Genomic DNA, 20,048 nt, shown 5'->3' with positions numbered 1-20,048 from the left:
TACTTCGTCATTTCATTTGGGAAATCACAAGTCTAGTTTTATATCAAAAAGTTTTATGCTTTACATAAAAACAACGGTGATAATTGTTTGAACCTTAAAATAAAAGTCTACTAGTTTACATACCTACTTAAGAGGACATGGAAATAACCATGGACCTGTATTTCAGGGACTAAAGAAATTTAGGCCTGGCCTAAAATACATCAGACCTTTTGTAAGAAAGTATTTCAATAAAGCCAAAATCATGTCACTGATAAGCTTTCCATTGCGTTCTTTCTCATGAAAACCAAGTGAGCCTGGGGAGGACTGGTAAAAATTGGATGGTCTGATAATTTCTCAGTGGGGATTGGTAGAATGGACAGTTTATGAGAAGCCGCCTTAATACTTCTGGAGGACAATAGACACAGTCTACACCAAGAACATGGTGGAACATGACATCTCAAGCTTATTTGGTAAACTAAGGAGAGGGTCCGAAGAAACAGAACAGTAATCAAGGCCCAGCTTCTGAGAGAATTGCTTTTATATCCAATGAAGAAAAGAATACCTAATTCCTCACATCTCCAGAGTTCTGACTTGGAGATGTGCTGCCCTCCGGAGTTCCATTCACACCTAAGATCATCCAGAGTTAGGTACAAGGTCTGTGGAATCACTGGGCCTCATCACCTACTGAGACACAGGAACTCCCAGGCCCAGGAGCTGAGCAGTGTGTGAGGATGGCCCAGAACACCACATAGTCCTGGCCACACACTCATAGCTGGCACCTCTGGGAAAACCTGATGGCCCCACGCTTGCTATGGGGCGTGATAATTCGCTAAAAGAAATCAACAGAGAAAAGTTGGCTTTCTGGAAACCCATGAAGGAGGCATTCTAATTTTCTCCTCTAAAAAGCCTGGTGATAGGGCCCGGCTCCGTGGCGTAGCGGTTAAGTGCGCGCGCTCCGCTCCTGGCAGCCCGGGTTCACATCCCGGGTGCACACTGATGCACCACTTATCGGGCCATGCTGTGGTGGCGTCCCATATAAAGTGGAGGAAGACGGGCACAGATGTTAGCCCAGGGCCAGTCTTCCTCAGCAAAAAGAGGAGGATTGGCATGGATGTTAGCTCAGGGCTGATCTTCCTCACACACCCAAAAAAAAGCCTGGTGATACTCCACCCCCAGATCACGGTGCTTCCCATTCTGTAAACAGCCCCCATGGAGAAGGGCGATGCCTCTCTTTTTCTGTCCTCTCTAATGTCTAGAAGGCACCACTACTCCCCTCACCTCAAATGCCTGGGAGGATCAACCTTTGGGGCCTACGTGTATTGTAGTTAAGTCAACCACTGTAGTGGACTCCATACGTGGAGAGGAGTTACAACTGGCTCAACCACAGGCACTCCTTAGTTTCGTCAGCTACGTTGTTTTATGACAGCTTTCTAGCATTTCTATAAAATGTCAAATATGTGAATCACTTGTCTTTCTCTTCTTAGAACAGTTGTCCCTTCAACCCTTCATAGAACACCCCTCTCCCTTCCCTCCTTTTCCTCTCCTTCCCCTCCACCTTTAGCTTTTTGGAGCTGAGATGGGGTTCTGACTGATGGGAGCTTTGTTATTTATCCTTCTCTACCAGCGCACTCCCCTGATTAGAATAGGCTAAGGAGCTTTCAAGAAGAAAGTCTTGCAGTCCCGTAAGTACTTCCCCCACTCTGGCTGGAGGGAAGCTGAACACTTGCTTCCCAGCTCTGCATGAGCTTTGGTAATGGTGCTTTCCTCAGAAGTTGTTCCAGCTGGCCTCACGTGGTTCACACAGATTGGTATTCAGCTGACAAGGGAACCCTATGTACCTTTCTGGAACTTTCTCTGTGCCATTCCCCACTCTCGGGTACTGTGCCCTGAAAATTTCAGCCACCTCAGCCTTCCCTATCTCCAATCCTTGTCTCCTCACCTCAGTGAGATTGCCGACCTCTGGGCTCCCCTCACCGTGCCGCAGTCGGACAGAAAGCCTAGGACAGGGTAGGCTCACCTCACATGTTGTCCTTTTCTCAAGGATCACAGTCTTGTGCTACCTGTTGTCCAATGTCTGAAAGTATATGTTTCAAGTATTTTGGACAATTTTCTGGTTTAGATAGAGGTAGGATAATTCTAGTAAGTACTCTCTCGTGGCCCGAAGTCCTCCCTGTGGGTATTTTCTGGTCGGAGAGAATCATAAGGGAAGAGCTTTCATGGTTAAAACACAACACAACATGAGGATTTGACTAGCTCTGGAAAGAGAATCTTCAGGTGGGGAGGGGGTGTCCCCTCACATTCTCTCACAGCCCTCACCCACTCAGACTTCTTTCAAAGGTCAGCCCCCCAAGGCTCTTGCTTGGTTCTCCTTAGTACTGGCTGTGATAAGCTAAGGGTGGGCAACAAGAAAATAATTTCAGGAAAAAAATAAATAAAAAATAAAAACAGCTTTAAAACAGACAAGTCTCCAACACAGAAGTCTTAGATCCTTCAATCATGATTTGAGTTGTGGTCCCAAAGCGCTGGTACAGATTTCCTGGCTCCTTGGCTGACCCACTTCTCTCTCAGCCCTGCCTACGTCCATACCACGGGTGCTTTCTTATTTGCCACCTTGTGTTCTCCTCAACAAGTAGAAAAGAATGTACTATCTCTGTCACCCGCCGGGGCTCCAGTCACTGAGGGCTCGTTCTGGGTCTGAGGGACAGAACTCATCGTTCTGCAGTTGACGGATTCAGATCAGTTTTAATGGACACAATGAATCACCTGTCTCTCCTTGTGGAAACCCACGCCTACCCACAGGGGAATGGTCTTGACAAAGTTCTTGCCCTTCTTTCATGTGTGTGCTCATTTAATAAGTATTTATTGAGTGTCCACCAAGTGCAAGGCCCCGTACCCGGTCCAGGAGATGCAGTGGTGGACCAGATTGATTCAGGACCTGACTCCCTGCCCTCACGGACCTTACATGTTAGCTCTTGTCCTCTTCACAGGCCTTCAGTATAACATTAACCACACAAGAACAATAATATCCAACAACAGGAAATACATAGGGGAAAGGGACAGTGGACAGTGGTTGCTTGCCAAGCTACTTTGCAAAACGCAAATAGCTCAATTGTTTAAAAATATTTAAATACACCATCTTCATTGCTAGTGAGTTAACAATAGCACAGATGGCTCTGGTTATACAAATAATCAACAATAGGAAACAGGGATGATTAAACACTAAGTATATAAGCCCATGCGGTCAAAACGTGGTAGATAAGCATAGATCATATAACAGAAACAATACCTAACATTCCTGGAGCATTTACCATGTGACAGGCTCTAGGAGCTTTACAAGAATGAACTCCTTGAGTCTTCATAAACACTGGTTCTCTTCTAATCATCCCAGTTCTACTGCAGGGAGGGGAGATGCAGACACTGAGAGGGTCACACAGAAAATGAAGTTAGGACTTGAATCCAAGAAATCTTAAACACTACACTGTATGGAACATAAGCAACAGTATTACTAGAATTCTAAAAGGTCAGCTCTGAGGAAGGTGGAAATGGAGATCATAGCTCAATTATGTTAGAAGACAAAATATTTGAGCCCTTGAGTCCTGTTAATGAACTTACAGAAATAAATAGCTCTGCACTCAATTGCCTACAATCAAATGACCCCAATCCATCATGTATAGAGTGAACCCACAGCAAGCTCTTTAACCAGGACCAACCCAGACAGAAAGATCACAGACCCCTCTGCTCCCCAGTAGACTCTCTAAAGGGGCTGGAGGTTCCTCCGTCCTGGCCGGTGCTGGAAGATCTCAGCTTTTTACAGCATTTAAAGGAATCTGGCAAAGGTGAAGTTATGGGGCTCCTAGGATCTCTTCATCTGCTTCATCATAAAAGGAGTCCATCTACTATCCAAAATACTTCTGGTTTCTTTCTTTCTCTTCCCATATTACTCAGCACCTTTGGTCTTCCTGAAATTATTCCTAAAATCCTCTCTCTTAGCAAAGGATTTCAACTCAAATCATTTTTGAATATAATTTCTTCCATCTCTAAAGTCATTTGACATTTATTTATTCTTGGATCACAAATTGGACTGAGGAGGAAGTTGTTTGACATTTGGAGCTGTACAACATTATGCCAAGAAAATGTCCCACCACAACACATACTAATCATAGCAAATCAGGTAGGAGGTCCTGAATCAAGACTAAAAGCCGTTTATATAACTAGATAACTTAGGAAATAAGTTACCATGTGACAGGTAGGATAACTTAGGAAATAAGTTATCTAGTTATAATCAGACAAATATCTTATTCTTTCCATGTGTTTCTGAGACATAGTTATATATGAACATACAAAACCAGAAAGTTAAGAAACATCTTAAAGGACAGTCTTTTCAGATCCTTCTTGGATAGCTTAGTATTAGTCAGTAGAGGATGAAGGGCAGGTGGGATATCTCTGCATTTACACAGGGTGGGATGTGCCAGAAGGGAGTTGGTTCAGACCGGGATGTGAGGTTGAATGGTGGGGAAAGAGTTGACTTACAGAAGGAAAATCAGCACAGGAATTGGGTTTATTAGAAACCAACAAAACCAACTTTTTGGAGCTTTCTATGAGCATTCAGAGTTTCAAGTTGGAGACCAGAAACTTCAGACTCAGATAAACAAACCCAGGAAAGGTGATTAGAATCAGGTATCTTATTATAAATAGGGTGAGCACTCTCCTACTGTCAACTTCTTATCTACAATTCCGGGCAGTAGTATCTTCTGATGGCAAGATTCCACTGTCTAAGACGTAGAATGTTTGAGTATGTCATTTTGGTCGTTGTTCCATGTACTTAGTTGGTCAGTCCCCTTGGACATTGTGCCTTCATTTAGGGTCATCTCCCACCAGGTGCCTTAGCCTGGGCCTTTGTTGGAATGACACTGCCAACAAAAAATCCAGAACCATGAATTTTCTACTCATTCTAGTAAATGTTAAACCAGAAGTCTTTATTAAAACAGTTACACATAATAACATTGGCTCATTTTACTAAAATGATGACCATAACAAGCAAGATTTGATGAAATTCCCAGCCCAAGTACTTACTTCTCTGTGTGTGCTGTAACGCCCATTCAAACTCTAGCCTTTTACAAAAGCTGGATTGGAAGATTCTATTGTAATCCCTTGCTTCTTTTAGGGGCCAAAACACTGTATGTATGGTCCTAGGGCATGAGACCAGCTTGGCATCCAAAGCCCTTTGCCACTTTGCAATGGCCACTCTGAATATTTGTGTCAATTATTAAGTTACTGTCTCTCATCCCCAAATCCATCCTGATACTCAGCTTGTGGTACTTTGTGATCCCCTGCAACCCACACTTCTGCTGTGCTGGCCCCTGTTGGGCTCTACACATAGGCGGCACTAGAGGGAGACTGTGAGGCTGGAGGATACAGGAGGGCTTGACCCTAACTGTCTGCTCCTCTCTGCAGCTGCAGGGAGAAAGCTGTTCCCTCTGTGAGCTTTTCCTGTTTGCTTGAGGTTCTGTAAGTATCACCCCAGCAAAACGTCTTTCTGTAGCAAATGAGGCGCCTTCCTGAAGCACCAGCTGATCCAGTCTGCAGTCTTCGGAACACTCGAACCAGCCTCATCACATCCTCTCTGAGACACCAGCACCAGCTGGCTGGCGCCCCGCCCAGGGGTTCTGTTTCAGCTCCGCAGGGCCCCTCCTCTAAGTGTCTACACTTCTCCCCTAGTTTTCCTGGTTCTCTCAGCTGTACGGATCGTAGTTGCTTCCTATAGTTGCTACCACTAACATCTTAGGGTTTTCCTTTTACCCTTTCAGTTGTCTAGTTAACAGTTTTTTATACTGAATTTTCTCTCAAATAACTGGTATGGTTCTGCCTTCTGGCTAGACTCTGACTCATATAGCATCAAAGCTTGTAGAATCGTTGCTGGAGACTCCCTCCTTCAAAGATAGCCACAAAAGGCCACCATTTCTTCTAGACCAAGTCGTGTTTTTAAACACTTAGGCAAACAAGCAAAAACCCAAGGTTTTGAAAAATATCAATAAGTAAAACTGACTTTCCCTTCATTTAGAGTCAAAGAAGTAGAACTGAAAGTTAGTATTTGTGACTTGCAAGTGACTGTACCTGTGTCATAAGCCTTAACGCAATTCTGTAGATTAGTTTTTCCATTTTATAGATAAGGAAAGTGACCCTCAGAAACGCTAGGAACTAACCCAGGGTCATACAGCCAGTAAGCAACAGAGTTGGGACTTAAGCTCAGATCTAAACCCAAAGCTGTACCACGTTGGCTCCACAAGCTGGATGGCATGGATCCGTTCTTTCTCGGAGTAAAGAGAATGAATTAATTCAAACTGAATACATGTGGCACAGTTCTAGAACATGGGAAAGTCGGTATTAAAATGAAGAAAGCAGCATTCTTTGCCTCCAGGAAGCTCTCAATTTAGTGGGAAAGACAAGATAATGACAATGTGGTATTAATTAGTGCAACCCAGAGAAGTGGAATAACTCGTGATGGGGTAAGGCCTGACCTTTCTTATGGTTGGAGTTATGGACAGTAATCCTTGGACAAACATGTCATTACCAGCTCTTCTTTAGCAGTCAGTAATTGACTCTGCTATGGAGTATCAAGAATGTGGAATGTGGGCAAAAAAAGAAGAAAATATGGGAAAGGAAAGGAAACTATATTTACTGAATACCTCGTATCTGCCAGACACTATGCTAGGGGCTTCTCTTACATTGCATTATTTAATCCTCATAGCCTCCCTACGAGGAGTCAGTTATTATCATTCCCATTTTACAGGTGTAAAAACTGAAGCTTAGAGGAGTTAAGTAGCTTGCCAGGGTCATGTAGCTACTAAGGGGTAGAGCTGGGATTTAAGTTCATGTCTGGAGTGGCCATGGCTTCAGGCCTGGGGACAAAGGTCAGACCTGAGAGATTTAAGAAGTGGTTACTTACCCATGTTGCTTCTGGCTCTCCATAAGGTGAAATGAGAGACAGGAAGTTTATAAACCAACCACCTTGTGAGTAGAGAACAGTGACTTGTGGAAAAACTTCAAGAGGCAAATATATGTATAATTGGACCCCAAAGAGGAGGGGAGAGTCAGAAAAAATATTTGAGGGAGTATGTAATGGCTGAAATTTTCCCAAATTTGATGAAAACTATAGACCCATAGATTCACAAAACTCAATAAACCCCAGCACAAGGAAAATATAGAAATTCTACACTAAGATACATTATAATTAAATTAGTTGAAACCACTGATAAAGAGAAAATCTTAAAAGCAGCCAGTGAGAGGGAAACATTATATACAGTGGAACAAAAATAACAACAATAACAGCAGTTTTCTCTTTGGGAATAATGTAAGCTAAGAAACAGAGGTGCAACATCTTTAAAGCACTGAAAGAGGGCCGGCCCTGTGGCTTAGCGGTTAAGTGTGTGCGCTCCGCTGCTGGCGGTCCGGGTTCGGATCCTGGGCGCGCACCGACGCACCGCTTGTCCAGCCATGCTGAGGCCGCGTCCCACATACAGCAGCTAGAAGGATGTGCAGCTATGACATACAACTATCTACTGGGGCTTTGGGGGAAAAAAATAAAATTAAAAAAAATAAAGCACTGAAAGAAAACAACTGTCAACCTAGAATTAACCCAGTGAATATGTCTTTCAAACACAAAGGTGAAATATAGATTTTTTTTCAGACATACAAAAACTGAAAGATTTCATCACCAGCAGATCTGCGCTACAAGAAATGTTAAAGGAAGTCCTCCACACAGAAGCATAATGGTACCAGATGGAAACATGGAGCCACACGAAGATCAGCAGCGCTGGCAATGGTCACTACCTAGGTAAATATAACCAATATTTTTCTTGACATTTAAATCTCTTTGAAAGATAATGAACTATGCAAAGCAAAAATAATAACAATGGCTTGTGTTGGAAAGGATATGAAGCAAATGGAACTCTCATACTCTGCTGGTGAGAATGTAAAATGATACAACCACTTTGGAAAACAATCTGACAGTTTCTTAAAAAGTTAAATATGTACTTACCATACAACCCAACCATTTCAATCCTAGGTATTTACCCAACAGGTATTTACTCATTCACACACAGACTTGTATGCAAATGTTCATAGCAGCTTTATTTGTAATACACAAAAATTTAAACAACCTAAATGTTCACCAAAAGGTGAATGGATAAATAAATTGTGAAGTTTCCATACAATGGCCATAGTTGTGGATGAACAAAGCCAGAAGTTGGAACTTTAAAAAGACAAATAACATTGACAGATCTGACACAAAACTGATCAAGAAGAAAAAGAGAAGACACAATAAGAAGTGTTAGGAATATAAACGAGGACAAAGTAGAGACATAGCAGAGAATAAAAATAAGAGAATATTATAAACAACTTTTTGGGGTTTTTTTTGTGAGGAAGATCAGCCCTGAGCTAACATCCATGCCAATCCTCCTCTTTTTGATGAGGAAGACCGGCCCTGAGCTTACATCTGTGCCCATCTTCCTCCACTTTATATGTGATGCCGCCACAGCATGGCCTGACAAGCAGTGCATCCGTGCGCGCCCGGGATCCGAACCCGGGCCGCCAGGAGCAGAGCACATGCACTTAACCGCTATGCCATGGGGCCGGCCCCGAAACAACTTTAATCCAGTATAGTTTTGGGGAAAACTTAGATGAAATCTAGATGAAAACTGAGATGAAATTACAAGTATTTTTTTAAATCCCAAAACAGCACTAAGAACTTGAACAGTGCAATGACATTTAATGAAACAGAATCTGCAGATGGTTTAATAGGCAAGCTCTAACAAACATTCAAAGAACAGAGCATGGGAATCTTATACAAGTACTTCCAGAGAACAGAAAAAGAGGACACTCCTCCAACTCATTTATGAAACTTGAACAACTTTCATAACAAAACAAGACAAAAATGTAGGAAAAGGAAACATTATAGGCTGATCTGGCCCATCAACATAGATGGAAAAATCCTAAACAACATATTAACAAATAGAATCCAGTGAAATAAAAAAAGCATTATACATCATGCCAAGTTGGATTTATCCTAGGAATTCAAACTTGGTTTAACATTAGAAAATCTATTAATGTAAATCATCACATTAACAGATTAAAAGAGAAAAGTATGTAGTTATCTCAATAGATAATAGGAATTCAATATTCATTAATAATAAAAACTCTTTGCAAACTAAGGATGTTACCGCCCAATGTGTGGCCTTCTGCTCGCCGCAACACATGCCAAAAGTCAAGAGGCAAGGTGGTAGGAGAAAAAGGACTTTTTTATTACAGCTTGCTAGCAAGAGGGAAGATGGCCAACTAATGTCTGAAAAAAAACATCTTAAAAGGGCACAAAATCTTACAGCAGTTTTATGGGCCGGTGGGTTATGGCATGGGGGGTTAGGAATGTTGACATCTAGTGTTACAGACTGAGAGTCGCCATACCAGATCTTTTGGTTTTCATTGATGATGGCTATTAGCATAGATTCTCTGGGGGTCATCACATTCCTAAGGAACTCAAAAGAACAAAGTTATCATCTTATTGCAGCTGGGAGGTACACGCACAAGCAGGGGTTGTAAAATCTACAGAGCAGTTAGATCTCCTGGAGGGTGCAGATCCAGCTGGGTTGGTTTGTCAGAGGTCATTCAAAGTTACAGCAGGGTTTCTCTTCTACAACATGGTTTCCCTCATGTTAACTTTGTCTTGAGCCGGTATCAAGAATAGATGGGAACTTCTCATAAATGTATTTGTCAAAAACCTGTAACAAACATACTTAAATGTAAATATCAGCAACTTTCCTTTTAAACATCAGAAACAAGATAAAAATGCCAGCTATCTCTGCTACCTTTCAGCAATGTGCCAGACATCTTGGTCTGCACAGTAAGAAGAAAAAGAAATAAAAAGTGTGAGGACTGGAGAGGAAGAAGCAAAACTAAGTATTGGCAAATGATATGATCATATTGTTGGGGAAGAGGGAGAATCCCCCTCTGCCCTTTCCCTTAAGGTTCTTATGGCTGGCCAAATAATTAAAAGACAGGTTAGCAGGAGAAAATAATACCAAGTTTAATAACATGTATGCATGGGAGAAACCAGGTAAACTGAGTTTCTCAACACAATAGTGGCAATTCTCATCTTAAATGCTATCTTCAGCTAAAGACAAAGGAGGATGTTGGGGGTAGGGGGCTTGAGATTTCAGAGGGGAAGAAGACAATTCACATGGAGAGGGAAATGTAAATGTTTGTCAGACAATTCTTTACAGGGCCACCTATAGAGAATGTGGCCGGAGAGACAGAAATCACAGTAATCAAGAGTATGTAGAGTTAAGTCCTCTCCTTCCGTACTGATAAGAGTTTCTACAGATGAAGCCATCCCCCACTCTTTCCAGAGCACAGAGGGAGATACCTTTACTAATGTAAATATTTGGTGAACAGAACTTGGAAAAGAATGGGCTTAGCGAGGACCCTGCCAGTCTGTCCATACCCAGAGTTAAATTACTTTGGGCAGTTAGTAGGGGAGGTCAAATGTCCATCAGAGAAAATAATCAAGGTAAAGAGACATATTTCAGGGTGGCCAATTTTGATCTCCCACAATATATAGAAAGCCCAGAATATGGGGACAAATTATTAGAATTAATATGAGAGTAAAATGCACGAATGAATAACTAAAAGAAAGATGTAAGCATGCAGTCCCTCATTCTGATGTCTGCTCACTCTCAAGTATACTCACAATTCTGAAGTTTTAAAAAAATGAAAAATTATAATTTTAAGCTCCTCAAAAGATATGAATAGCAGCAGAATACTCCCACTGAAATATTGAAACAGATGGAATCATCACTAACAATTTTGGAGCAGAGAGTACTATGTTTGAGTCCATGAAGCCCTTGACCATCTGAGCCCCAGGCCACCTCTCCAGCTGCAGCCTGTCCCACTGCCCACTCTCCTGCCCTACACTCCAGCCTACATGACACCCCAACACATATGCCATTTCCTCCGCAGAGAGAGTTCTTCCTTCCACTGCCCCACTCTCACCCCTCACTACTACTGTCCTTCAGGTCTCAGCCTAAATATCACTGCTGCTGGGGGAGCCTTCCCTGACCCCCACACTAGGGTATGTCCCCTTATTATCAGCTACCATAGCACCTTGCTCCGCCCCTTCCACATTACTACTCCTGTTTGTCCAGTGTCGCATTCTGTCCGCAGACTGTCAACTCCATGAGGGCAGGACTGGTTCTCCACTGTGTCATCACACCTGGTACAGGGCCTGACAAACACTAGGTGCTTAATATCTGAGAAAGGAAGGAAGATATAGAGGGAGGAAGAAAAATATTCTCCTTTCTGCACTAGAGAGAGAAGAAAGAGGACCTGTATGTTGGGGGGTGGGTAGAGGGATGGTTGGGGGGACAAGGAGGTGTTGACTTTGCTTTCTGGGGAAATATCCCCATCCTGTGGTATTTTATGATCTTATTATTTCTAAAGTCCATTTTGCCCAGTAGCAGCTTCCCAAGCAAACACATAATGGGATTTTCTTTGTAAATTCCATTAAGTAATCAGTTACTGCTGGTGAATTGCACTGCTGGAAAAAATATTAGTAGTTAAAAATATTAAATCCCCAAATAAAACATGTCAATGGAGAGTAACTACAGTTTAACATCATTCATTGAGCAGATATTTGATTATATTTAGGGGAAGCCACTTGGTAAAAATAGAAAGATTATGGAATATGGAATTAGAAGAGCTGGAACCAAGTCTTAGTTCCACAATTTACTGGATGAACCTCCAGCCTCAGGATCATCATCTATAAATTGGTGTATTCCACACATGTTATGAGGATTAAAAAAATGTTAAATTGAAAGTGTTTTATAAATCTAAAGGGTTATACAAATAATAACATTTATTTTATAACATGGAAGACTTTGGCCTTTGATTTACTGAAAAGATGGTCATTATAATTTAACATTACAGGGAATTGATGGACAATAAAATATAATACACATGCCTTAATAAATAAGTAAATGAATTCTGGGGCCAAAATAAACTATACTTTATTACATTACATTGTTAGAGTGGCGATATCAACCACAGATTTACCTGAATTGTCAAGGAAACATAGGATTTGGGTTTTTTTAATCTCTCCATGGGCGTCTGCTCCTGAGACGAGAGGACCACTAGGGTCCAGTTCTTTTCTGGAAGGGCAGACACTGAGGTATCTGTAGTGTGGACCACTTCAAAATACTCTGTGTAGCCCATTTTCTCTGTAGCTTTACTAGGTAACAGGCCAAAGAGCTTATGGAAACTTGAAGGGCAGGAGGGTAGCATAGACAGCACATAAATGGGGGGAAACGGCTTTCTATAGTTCCCTCCTCTTCAGTAAGACCACTGTTGGCTCTCTGGTGACATCTGCAGGCTAATGAGAGAATGAGAACTGAAAGCCTTAGGGAAGGAACACGTAATATCTAGGGCCAAAATCAATTAGATTTCTAAAGCCGACTACGGCATATGTATGAATCACCTGGGGACTTTGTTCAAATGCAGATTCTCATTCAGTAGGTCCAGGCTGGGACCCAAGATTCTGCCAGTCTGTCTCCCAACTAATGCCACAAGGCTGCTTGACCCAACCATGGGTTGAATAGCAAAGCTCTAAGGGACTTTCAGACCACTGAATGTCAGACCTGGACAGGATATTAGAAGTCATCTTATTCCACCTCCTTATTTGATAGGTGAGGAAGTTGAGAACAGAGAGAGAAGGCAGGCATCACCACAAATGTAATCCTGGAAGATATTTCATTTCTCTAAACCTGGCTTTCTTGTCTGTAACAGCAAACTATGTGAGCTCAGTAAGGCTGTCCAGCTCTAATATTTAATGATGATATCACTTGCCCAGAGCCACACTACTTAGATAGAGCAGTGGATCTAGTCTTCGTCTCCTTGGATGAGCTCAAGAGATCAGGTAGGGTGGCAGAGGCCACCGAAGAGTAATCTGATCACCAAATGCCTTAGGCATGAAAATGGCTATTTTTTTCAATGGATGATTTTCTTTTTTCCTGTTTCTCCTTGACGTGCTGCTGGCTGGGGAAGTAACAATTTCTAGATGAGGTAGAAGATGCTCCTCGGGCCGGCCCCGTGGCTTAGCGGTTAAGTGCGTGTGCTCTGCTGCTGGCGGCCCGGGTTTGGATCGTGGGCGCACACCGACACACCGCTTCTCTGGCCATGCTGAGGCCGCGTCCCACATACAGCAACTAGAAAGATGTGCAACTATGACCTACAACTATCTACTGGGGCTTTGGGGGAAAAAAATAAATAAATAAAAATTAAAAAAAAAGAAGATGCTCCTGGTTTCCAAATGAAATTGATATTTCCCAGGTAGTAAGAGCCCAGTCCAAATTGCTGAAGGGGAGTCAAGGTCAGAAATCACCATAGGATCTTCCTACTGTCACCTCTGGCTGCAATAACAAAGAAAGGCCAACTCCCAAAACAGTCGCTCCAGCACATCATCCATCAGGTCACAGCAGGGTTGCTTGAAAGCTGACCCTTACATTCCCCAGAGTATTCCTCTTCCCAGGTTCTGTGGAAACACCACCACCACCATGACACAATTGGTCCCTGTAGCCATGCTATGAGGGAAACAAACAGGACTATTGACTTTTAATTCAAGGACATTTAGAGACAAATTCAGCTAACTCACAACGACATTAGTTGTAATTGATCCAAGTTTTGGAATGAATTACCTTGAAAAAGCAGCTGCCACTGCACTTTATAATCCAGGGCCTTGGAATGGATTACCCACAAACCATAATTAATTGGCAGAATATGGAAATAAGCACTGACTCATGGAATTCATTAACATTACCATTTAAAGTAGTGGTTAAGCTATATGAATTTAGAAATGCAGAAATTGACACTGTGTGTATGAGCTAGCATGGGGCAGTGGAAAATTCTCTGAACTGGGAAGCAGAAGATAAGGGCTTTATCCCTGAATCTGCCACTTACTTAGATGCATGTCCTTGGGCAAACTACTTAGCTTCTCTGGGACTCAAATTCCTACATTTGTAAGAGGAAGGGGCTGTATTAGATGATGTCTCGGTTCACTTCCAGCTCCAATATTTATGACCTCAAAACTGGTGTGGCCTAAGAGAAAATTTACAATTTCTGTAGAATAAAAATGTTGCTAGTAAGAACTCTCTTGTTCCTTAATGTCATACACAGAACTGTCTGTTCTGTTCAGGAACTGTATACACAGCTAGTTACTTGTCATCTGGGACCTCAATCATATTCAGCTTTGTTTCCTCAGCAAGTAGCACTGTGTTGGGCACATAGCGGGACCTCATAAATGTTAAGCAAATGAATGAAAAGAGCTGTTTTTTTGTGTGTGTGTGTGAGGAAGATTAGCCCTGAGCTAACATCCGATGCCAATCCTCCTCTTCTTTGCTGAAGAAGACCGGCCATGGGCTAACATCTGTGTCCATCTTCCTCTACTTTATATGGGACGCCGCCACAGCATGGCCTGACAAGTGGCGCGTTGATGCGTGCACGGAATCTGGGCCTGTGAACCCTCGGCCACTGCAGTGGAGCACCCCCACTTAACCGCACTTACACCTCCAGGCCGGCCCGGAAAGAGTCAAGTCTTAATTTAGAAATTCTAGGGGCCAGCCTGGTGGCGCAAGCAGTTAAGTGCGCGCGTTCCACTGCGGCGGCCCAGGGTTCGCCGGTTCGGATCCCGGGCGTGCAGTGACGCACCGCTTCTTAAGCCATGCTGTGGCGGCGTCCCATATAAAGTAGAGGAAGATGGGCATGGATGTTAGCCCAGGGCCAGTCTTCCTCAGCAAAAAAGAGGAGGATTGGCATTGGATGTTAGCTCAGGGCTGGTCCTCCTCACAAAAAAAAAAAAAAAAAAAAAATTAAAAAAAAAAAGAAATTCTAAAATTCTGGCAAGGCTTAAGAACACAATTTCCTTGATCCTACTTCTAGTTACTATCCCGTCTGTCTCTTCTTGAAAGCCAAATCTCAAGAGATGACCTGCTGACTCCATCTCCTCACTTCTCACTCCCTCCTCAGCATATTCCAATCTGACATCTACCACTTTAGGGACACTGAGGTTCTCAGCTTACCAATGACTTACGTGTTGCTGTGATATTGTGAAATATGTATATTTGGTCTTGGTCCCTGGTTCTGGGACAGAGTTCTAAAACCTTTGTAATTTCTTGAGTGATAAGGATGAGAGGGGGTGTCTTTTGGTGCTGATAATAAGTCTCTTTCAACCATACCTGAGTTTATGCTAATAAGGTGACTCTTGGAGGATGGAGGCTGGTTACCAGAAGAACCAACCATTTGATTAGAGGGTTGGAACTTTCAACCCCACTCTGATCTCTGGGGAGAGGAGAGGAGATGGGGAATGTCACCAGGCAATCATCAATGGCCAATGATTTAATTACCAATGGCCAATGTTTTAATCAATCATGCCTGCATAATGGAACCTTCATAAAAATCCTAAACAACAGGACTGAGAAAGCTTCTGGGTTGGGGAGCACATGGAGGTGCTGAGAGGATGGCACCTGGAGAGAGCGTGGAAGCTCCCTGCCCTATGCATCTCTTCCATTTGGCTGTTCCTGAGTTCTATTCTTCACAATAAACAGGTAATAGTAAATAAACTATTTTCCTTGAGTTCTGTGAGCCGTTCTAGCAAAATCACCAAACTGGAGGAGGGAGTCATGGGAACCTCTGATTTACAGCAGGTCAGTCAGAAGTACAGGAGGCCCAGACTTGCAATTGGGATCTTGTGGGGCTGTCTGGTGGGACTGACCCCCAAACCTGCGGGGTCTGCACTAACTCCAGGTAGTTAGTGTCAGAAATGAATTAAATTGTGGGATACCCAGTTGGTGTCTTCAGAGAACTGGAGAAATGCTTGGTGTGGAAAACTCACAACTTTGGTGTCAGAAGTATTATGAGTTTTCCTTTAGTTGGTAAACCAAATGGGCTTTAAAAGACTGTTGTCCACTGTCTTTTTTTGGAACACACTCATCTGGCTTCCTTCATACCACACTTTTCTGGTTTCTCCCAACCTCTATGGCTACATATCTTCAGTTTCCTTTGCAGGCTCACATTTTTCCCTGGCCATTAAGACTCAGTTCTATGAGCAGTCCCCAGACTATCATGCAACTACATGCCACTGACTCCCAAATGAATATCTCCAGACCAGACATCTCCTCTTAACCCCAAGCTTACATCTCCAACAGGCTACATTATCACCCAGATATCACAAAGGCCTATCAGATGCAATATGGCCAACTCACCAACAAGAAACCAAATGACCCGATTAAAAATTAGGCAAGAAATTTGAACGGACACTTCAACAAAGAAGATATACATATGCAAAATAAGTGCATGAAAAGACACTCGACACCATTAAAACCATACCACTCCACACCCATAAGAATGGCCAAAATTGATGGAAAAAACAAGAAAAATGACAATACCAAGTAGTGATGAAGATGTGGTACACCTGGAACTCTCATACTTTGCTAGTGGGGATGCAAAATGGCACAGCCTCTTTGGAAAATAGGTTAGCAGTTTTTATAGTTGAACAAACACTTATACAAGCCAGCAACCCCAATTCTAGGTATTTACTCTAGAGAAATGAAAACCTATGTTCATATAAAAAGCTGTACCTGAATCTTTCTAGCAGCATTATTCATAAATGCCAAAAACCGGAAACTCAAATGTCCTTCAGTGCATGAGTGGACAAACAAACTGTGGTACACCCATATGATGCAATACTACTTAGGAATAAAAATAAATGAACTATTGATGCACACAACAACACAGATGAATCTCAAGTGCATTACGCTAAATGAAAGAAGCCAGACTTGAAAAATTACATAGTGCATGATTCAACTTAAATGACATTCTTGAAAAGGTAAAATTATAAGGACCAAGATTTTATGAGTAGTTGCCAGCCTTTAGGAATAAGGTGAAGATTTGACTACAAAGGACACCATGAGGGAATTTTTGGAGATGAAATTGTTACGTATCCTGATTGTAGTGGTGGTCATGTGAATCTATGCATTTGCCAGAATCCGTAGAAATGTATATCCTCCAAAAAAAAAAAGCTCTGAATTTTACTGTATGTGAAATTTTAAAAATTAAAATACAACATGTCCAAAACTGAATCCAGGCTCCCCCTCCGTTCATGACCACCATCACACGGTGGTCCTCTGCCATCCAGGATTCTCTAGCGCAGTGAACATCGCGCCACTGTCCAATTGGTATGCTAACAGCTCCCTCTCCTGCCACTCCATCCAGTGTATCACCCACCCTGGCTGCAGCTCTCTACCCCTCAGCCCACACCACCAACTCTCCTGGGCAACTTCAATACCTTCCCAACTGGTCACACCATTTCTACTCTTACCTGCCTGCAATCAGTTTTCCAGACAGTGGGCAGAGAGAAGTTATAAAAACACAAATTTGTTCTTTTCATTTCCTTGATGAAAATCTTTCAATAAATTCCCTTTGTGCTGAGGGTGAAATTCAGAATCTGCACAGTCAGGCTAGTGCCTCTCTCCCCAGCCTCACCTGGTGCCTCCATTCCCCTCTCCCTCTGTACTCCAGCATGCTGGCCTTTCACTTCACCAGAAGCTTCAAGCTCCATCAGGCCTCAGAGTCTTTGACATGCTCTTCCTTTGGGCTGTAGTTCTTCCCATCTGCCACCCCATTATGTTGATTAACTACTACTCATATGTTGTGTATCTTGAAGCAGGAACGCTAATCTGAAACTCCTTGAGTTGTCACGACACTGATCTGAACCGTTTAAACCTTCCTCAGCAGAAGGCGGAGAGAATCAGAGTCTCTGTATTGTGTAATTCCAGGGGGTACCATCCCCTTCATAGTCTATAGGGAGAGTTCCCCTGGAGTTCTGCAGTGCACAGCCAGCTTAGCTGTACTAACTCAGAAAATAGCTTTTTCTCTTTCAAAAGGTCTTATCTTATAGGTATTAAATGTGACTTAAAATGTATGTTTTGACATTTGCTTTATATGACATTGCACATTTGGAATATGAAAATCTAAAAATGGCAATGAAATCAGCAAAGAAGTTTTAAAAATACCAACAAAGTAATTAAGAATTGGGAGAAGGGAGCGTGTCAAAGCAAACAGTTGAAAGAAAGGGATCTCCTATCCCTGGTAAGAGCTTAAAAATTGGCTAGAGTAAGCCGTAGTACTAAGACTTCACAAGGGCTAATTAAATTAGTGGTATGAAAATGTAATAGATATATTTGGGAAATAGGACCTAAGGTAAGAGATAAGAGGCAATTGTAGTGACCCAGGAGAGATAATAGGGTCATGGAGAAAGGAGGTGGCATTAGAAATGGACAATGAGGGCCAAATTCTAGATATATATAAAGAAGGTAGAATTGATAGGAGTTGATTGGCTGGAGGTGGAAGGTGGAGGAGAGGTTTCTGGAAGCATCAACAGAAAAATAGCCGAGCAGGAGGGATTCTTTGGATGTGGCAGGCAGTGGAGGTGGGAGGTACACACAGGTTTAGTTTAAGGCATGTTGAATTTGAGGTGCTTCTGAGACATTCAGGTAGAGGAGTCAGGAAGGCAGTTTAATGTTTGAGTCTTTAGCTAGAGATACAGAATTAGAAGCTGTTAGCATTTACCATATATTAGACAGCACTAAAGCCATGCAGAAAGATAAGATTGCCTTGGGAGATAGTATAAAATGAAAAGATAAAATGACCTAAGACCTAACGCCAAGAATCTGACTTGAAATAACATTTTAGCTTTGTTTTAAGTCATTTAAATACTATTTACAGAATAGTTTGAATTGGAGAGTGCAAAAATTGTAGGTAGTTAATAGCAACAAGCTTAGAGAAATGTTTTCTGGGCAAGTGGTAGCTAATGTTGGAAATATCTTTTTAAAATAGAGAAATGAAAAGTTGTTAAGAATTGTCTCTGAACAGCTTAGTGGTTACCAGAGGGGAAGGGGATTGGGCACAAGGGGTGAAGGGGCACATTTATATGGTGACTGATAAATAATAATGTACAACTGAAATTTCACAATGTTATAAACTGTTATGACCTCAATTAAAAAAACTGACAGAAATTAAAAAAAAAGAATTGTCTCTGGGTTATTCTCATCGTCAGCAGTATTATACTGTTAAATGACTCTTTGCCTTCCTATTTATGCCACTTGAAAGAAACCCGGAGAACTGGGAAACTGAAGAAGAGACAATGTGTTCCTCTTGGGGAAATACTTTTGTGGTAGCTAAAATGGAGGAGCTGCAAGGGAAAAACGTCAGGAATCCAACAATTGTGTTAAAGAAACTAAGGAAATTTTGACAACAAAATCTGCAAGGTTGTGTACAAACCACTTCTGACGCATGTTGACCAGAAGTGCATCCAAATTTCACTCCAAGATAGGATTTATTACTCATTAGAATGATGTAGACCAGTATATCCCAAAGCTTATTCAAGGCTCTGAGAAGTAAAGAAATCTGTTTAATTTTATTTAGGCCATTATTTCCCAAATTTAAAAAAAAAAAAATCCATTCTGCCAATCTCTGCCCTTGGTTGGACTGTTTAATCTTTTTACATTCAATGTAATTACTGATAAGGTAAGATTTATGTCTGCCATTTGCTATCTACCTTCCACAAGTCCTATGTCTTTTTTGTTTCTCTGTTCTTCCATTACTGCCTTCTTTTGTGTTGAATTATTTTCTAGTATACTACATGAATTCCCTTGTCTCTTCTTTTACTATATTTTTTGTTATTTTCTTAGTGATTGCCCTGAGGATAATAATTAACATCTTAATTTATAATAATCTAGTTTGAATTAATACCAGCTTAATTTCAATAATATACAAAAACTTTGCTCCTATACAGCCCCATTTCCTCCACTCTCCTTTGTTCTGTTATTGTCATCATACAAATTACATCTTTATATGTTGTGTGCCCATCAGCATAGATTTATAATTATTGCTTTATGCAGTTGCCTTTTAAATCAGATAGAAGAAAAAGAGACTTCTGAACAAAAGCTGTATTCATACTGTCTTTTATGTTT

The sequence above is a fragment of the Ceratotherium simum genome, chromosome 12, assembly GCF_057802395.1.
Source record: "Ceratotherium simum simum isolate JZ-2026a chromosome 12, ASM5780239v1, whole genome shotgun sequence".
NCBI classification, from domain to species: domain Eukaryota; kingdom Metazoa; phylum Chordata; class Mammalia; order Perissodactyla; family Rhinocerotidae; genus Ceratotherium; species Ceratotherium simum.
The sequence above is the reverse complement of the archived record's forward strand: the minus strand, read 5'-3'. Positions refer to the sequence as shown.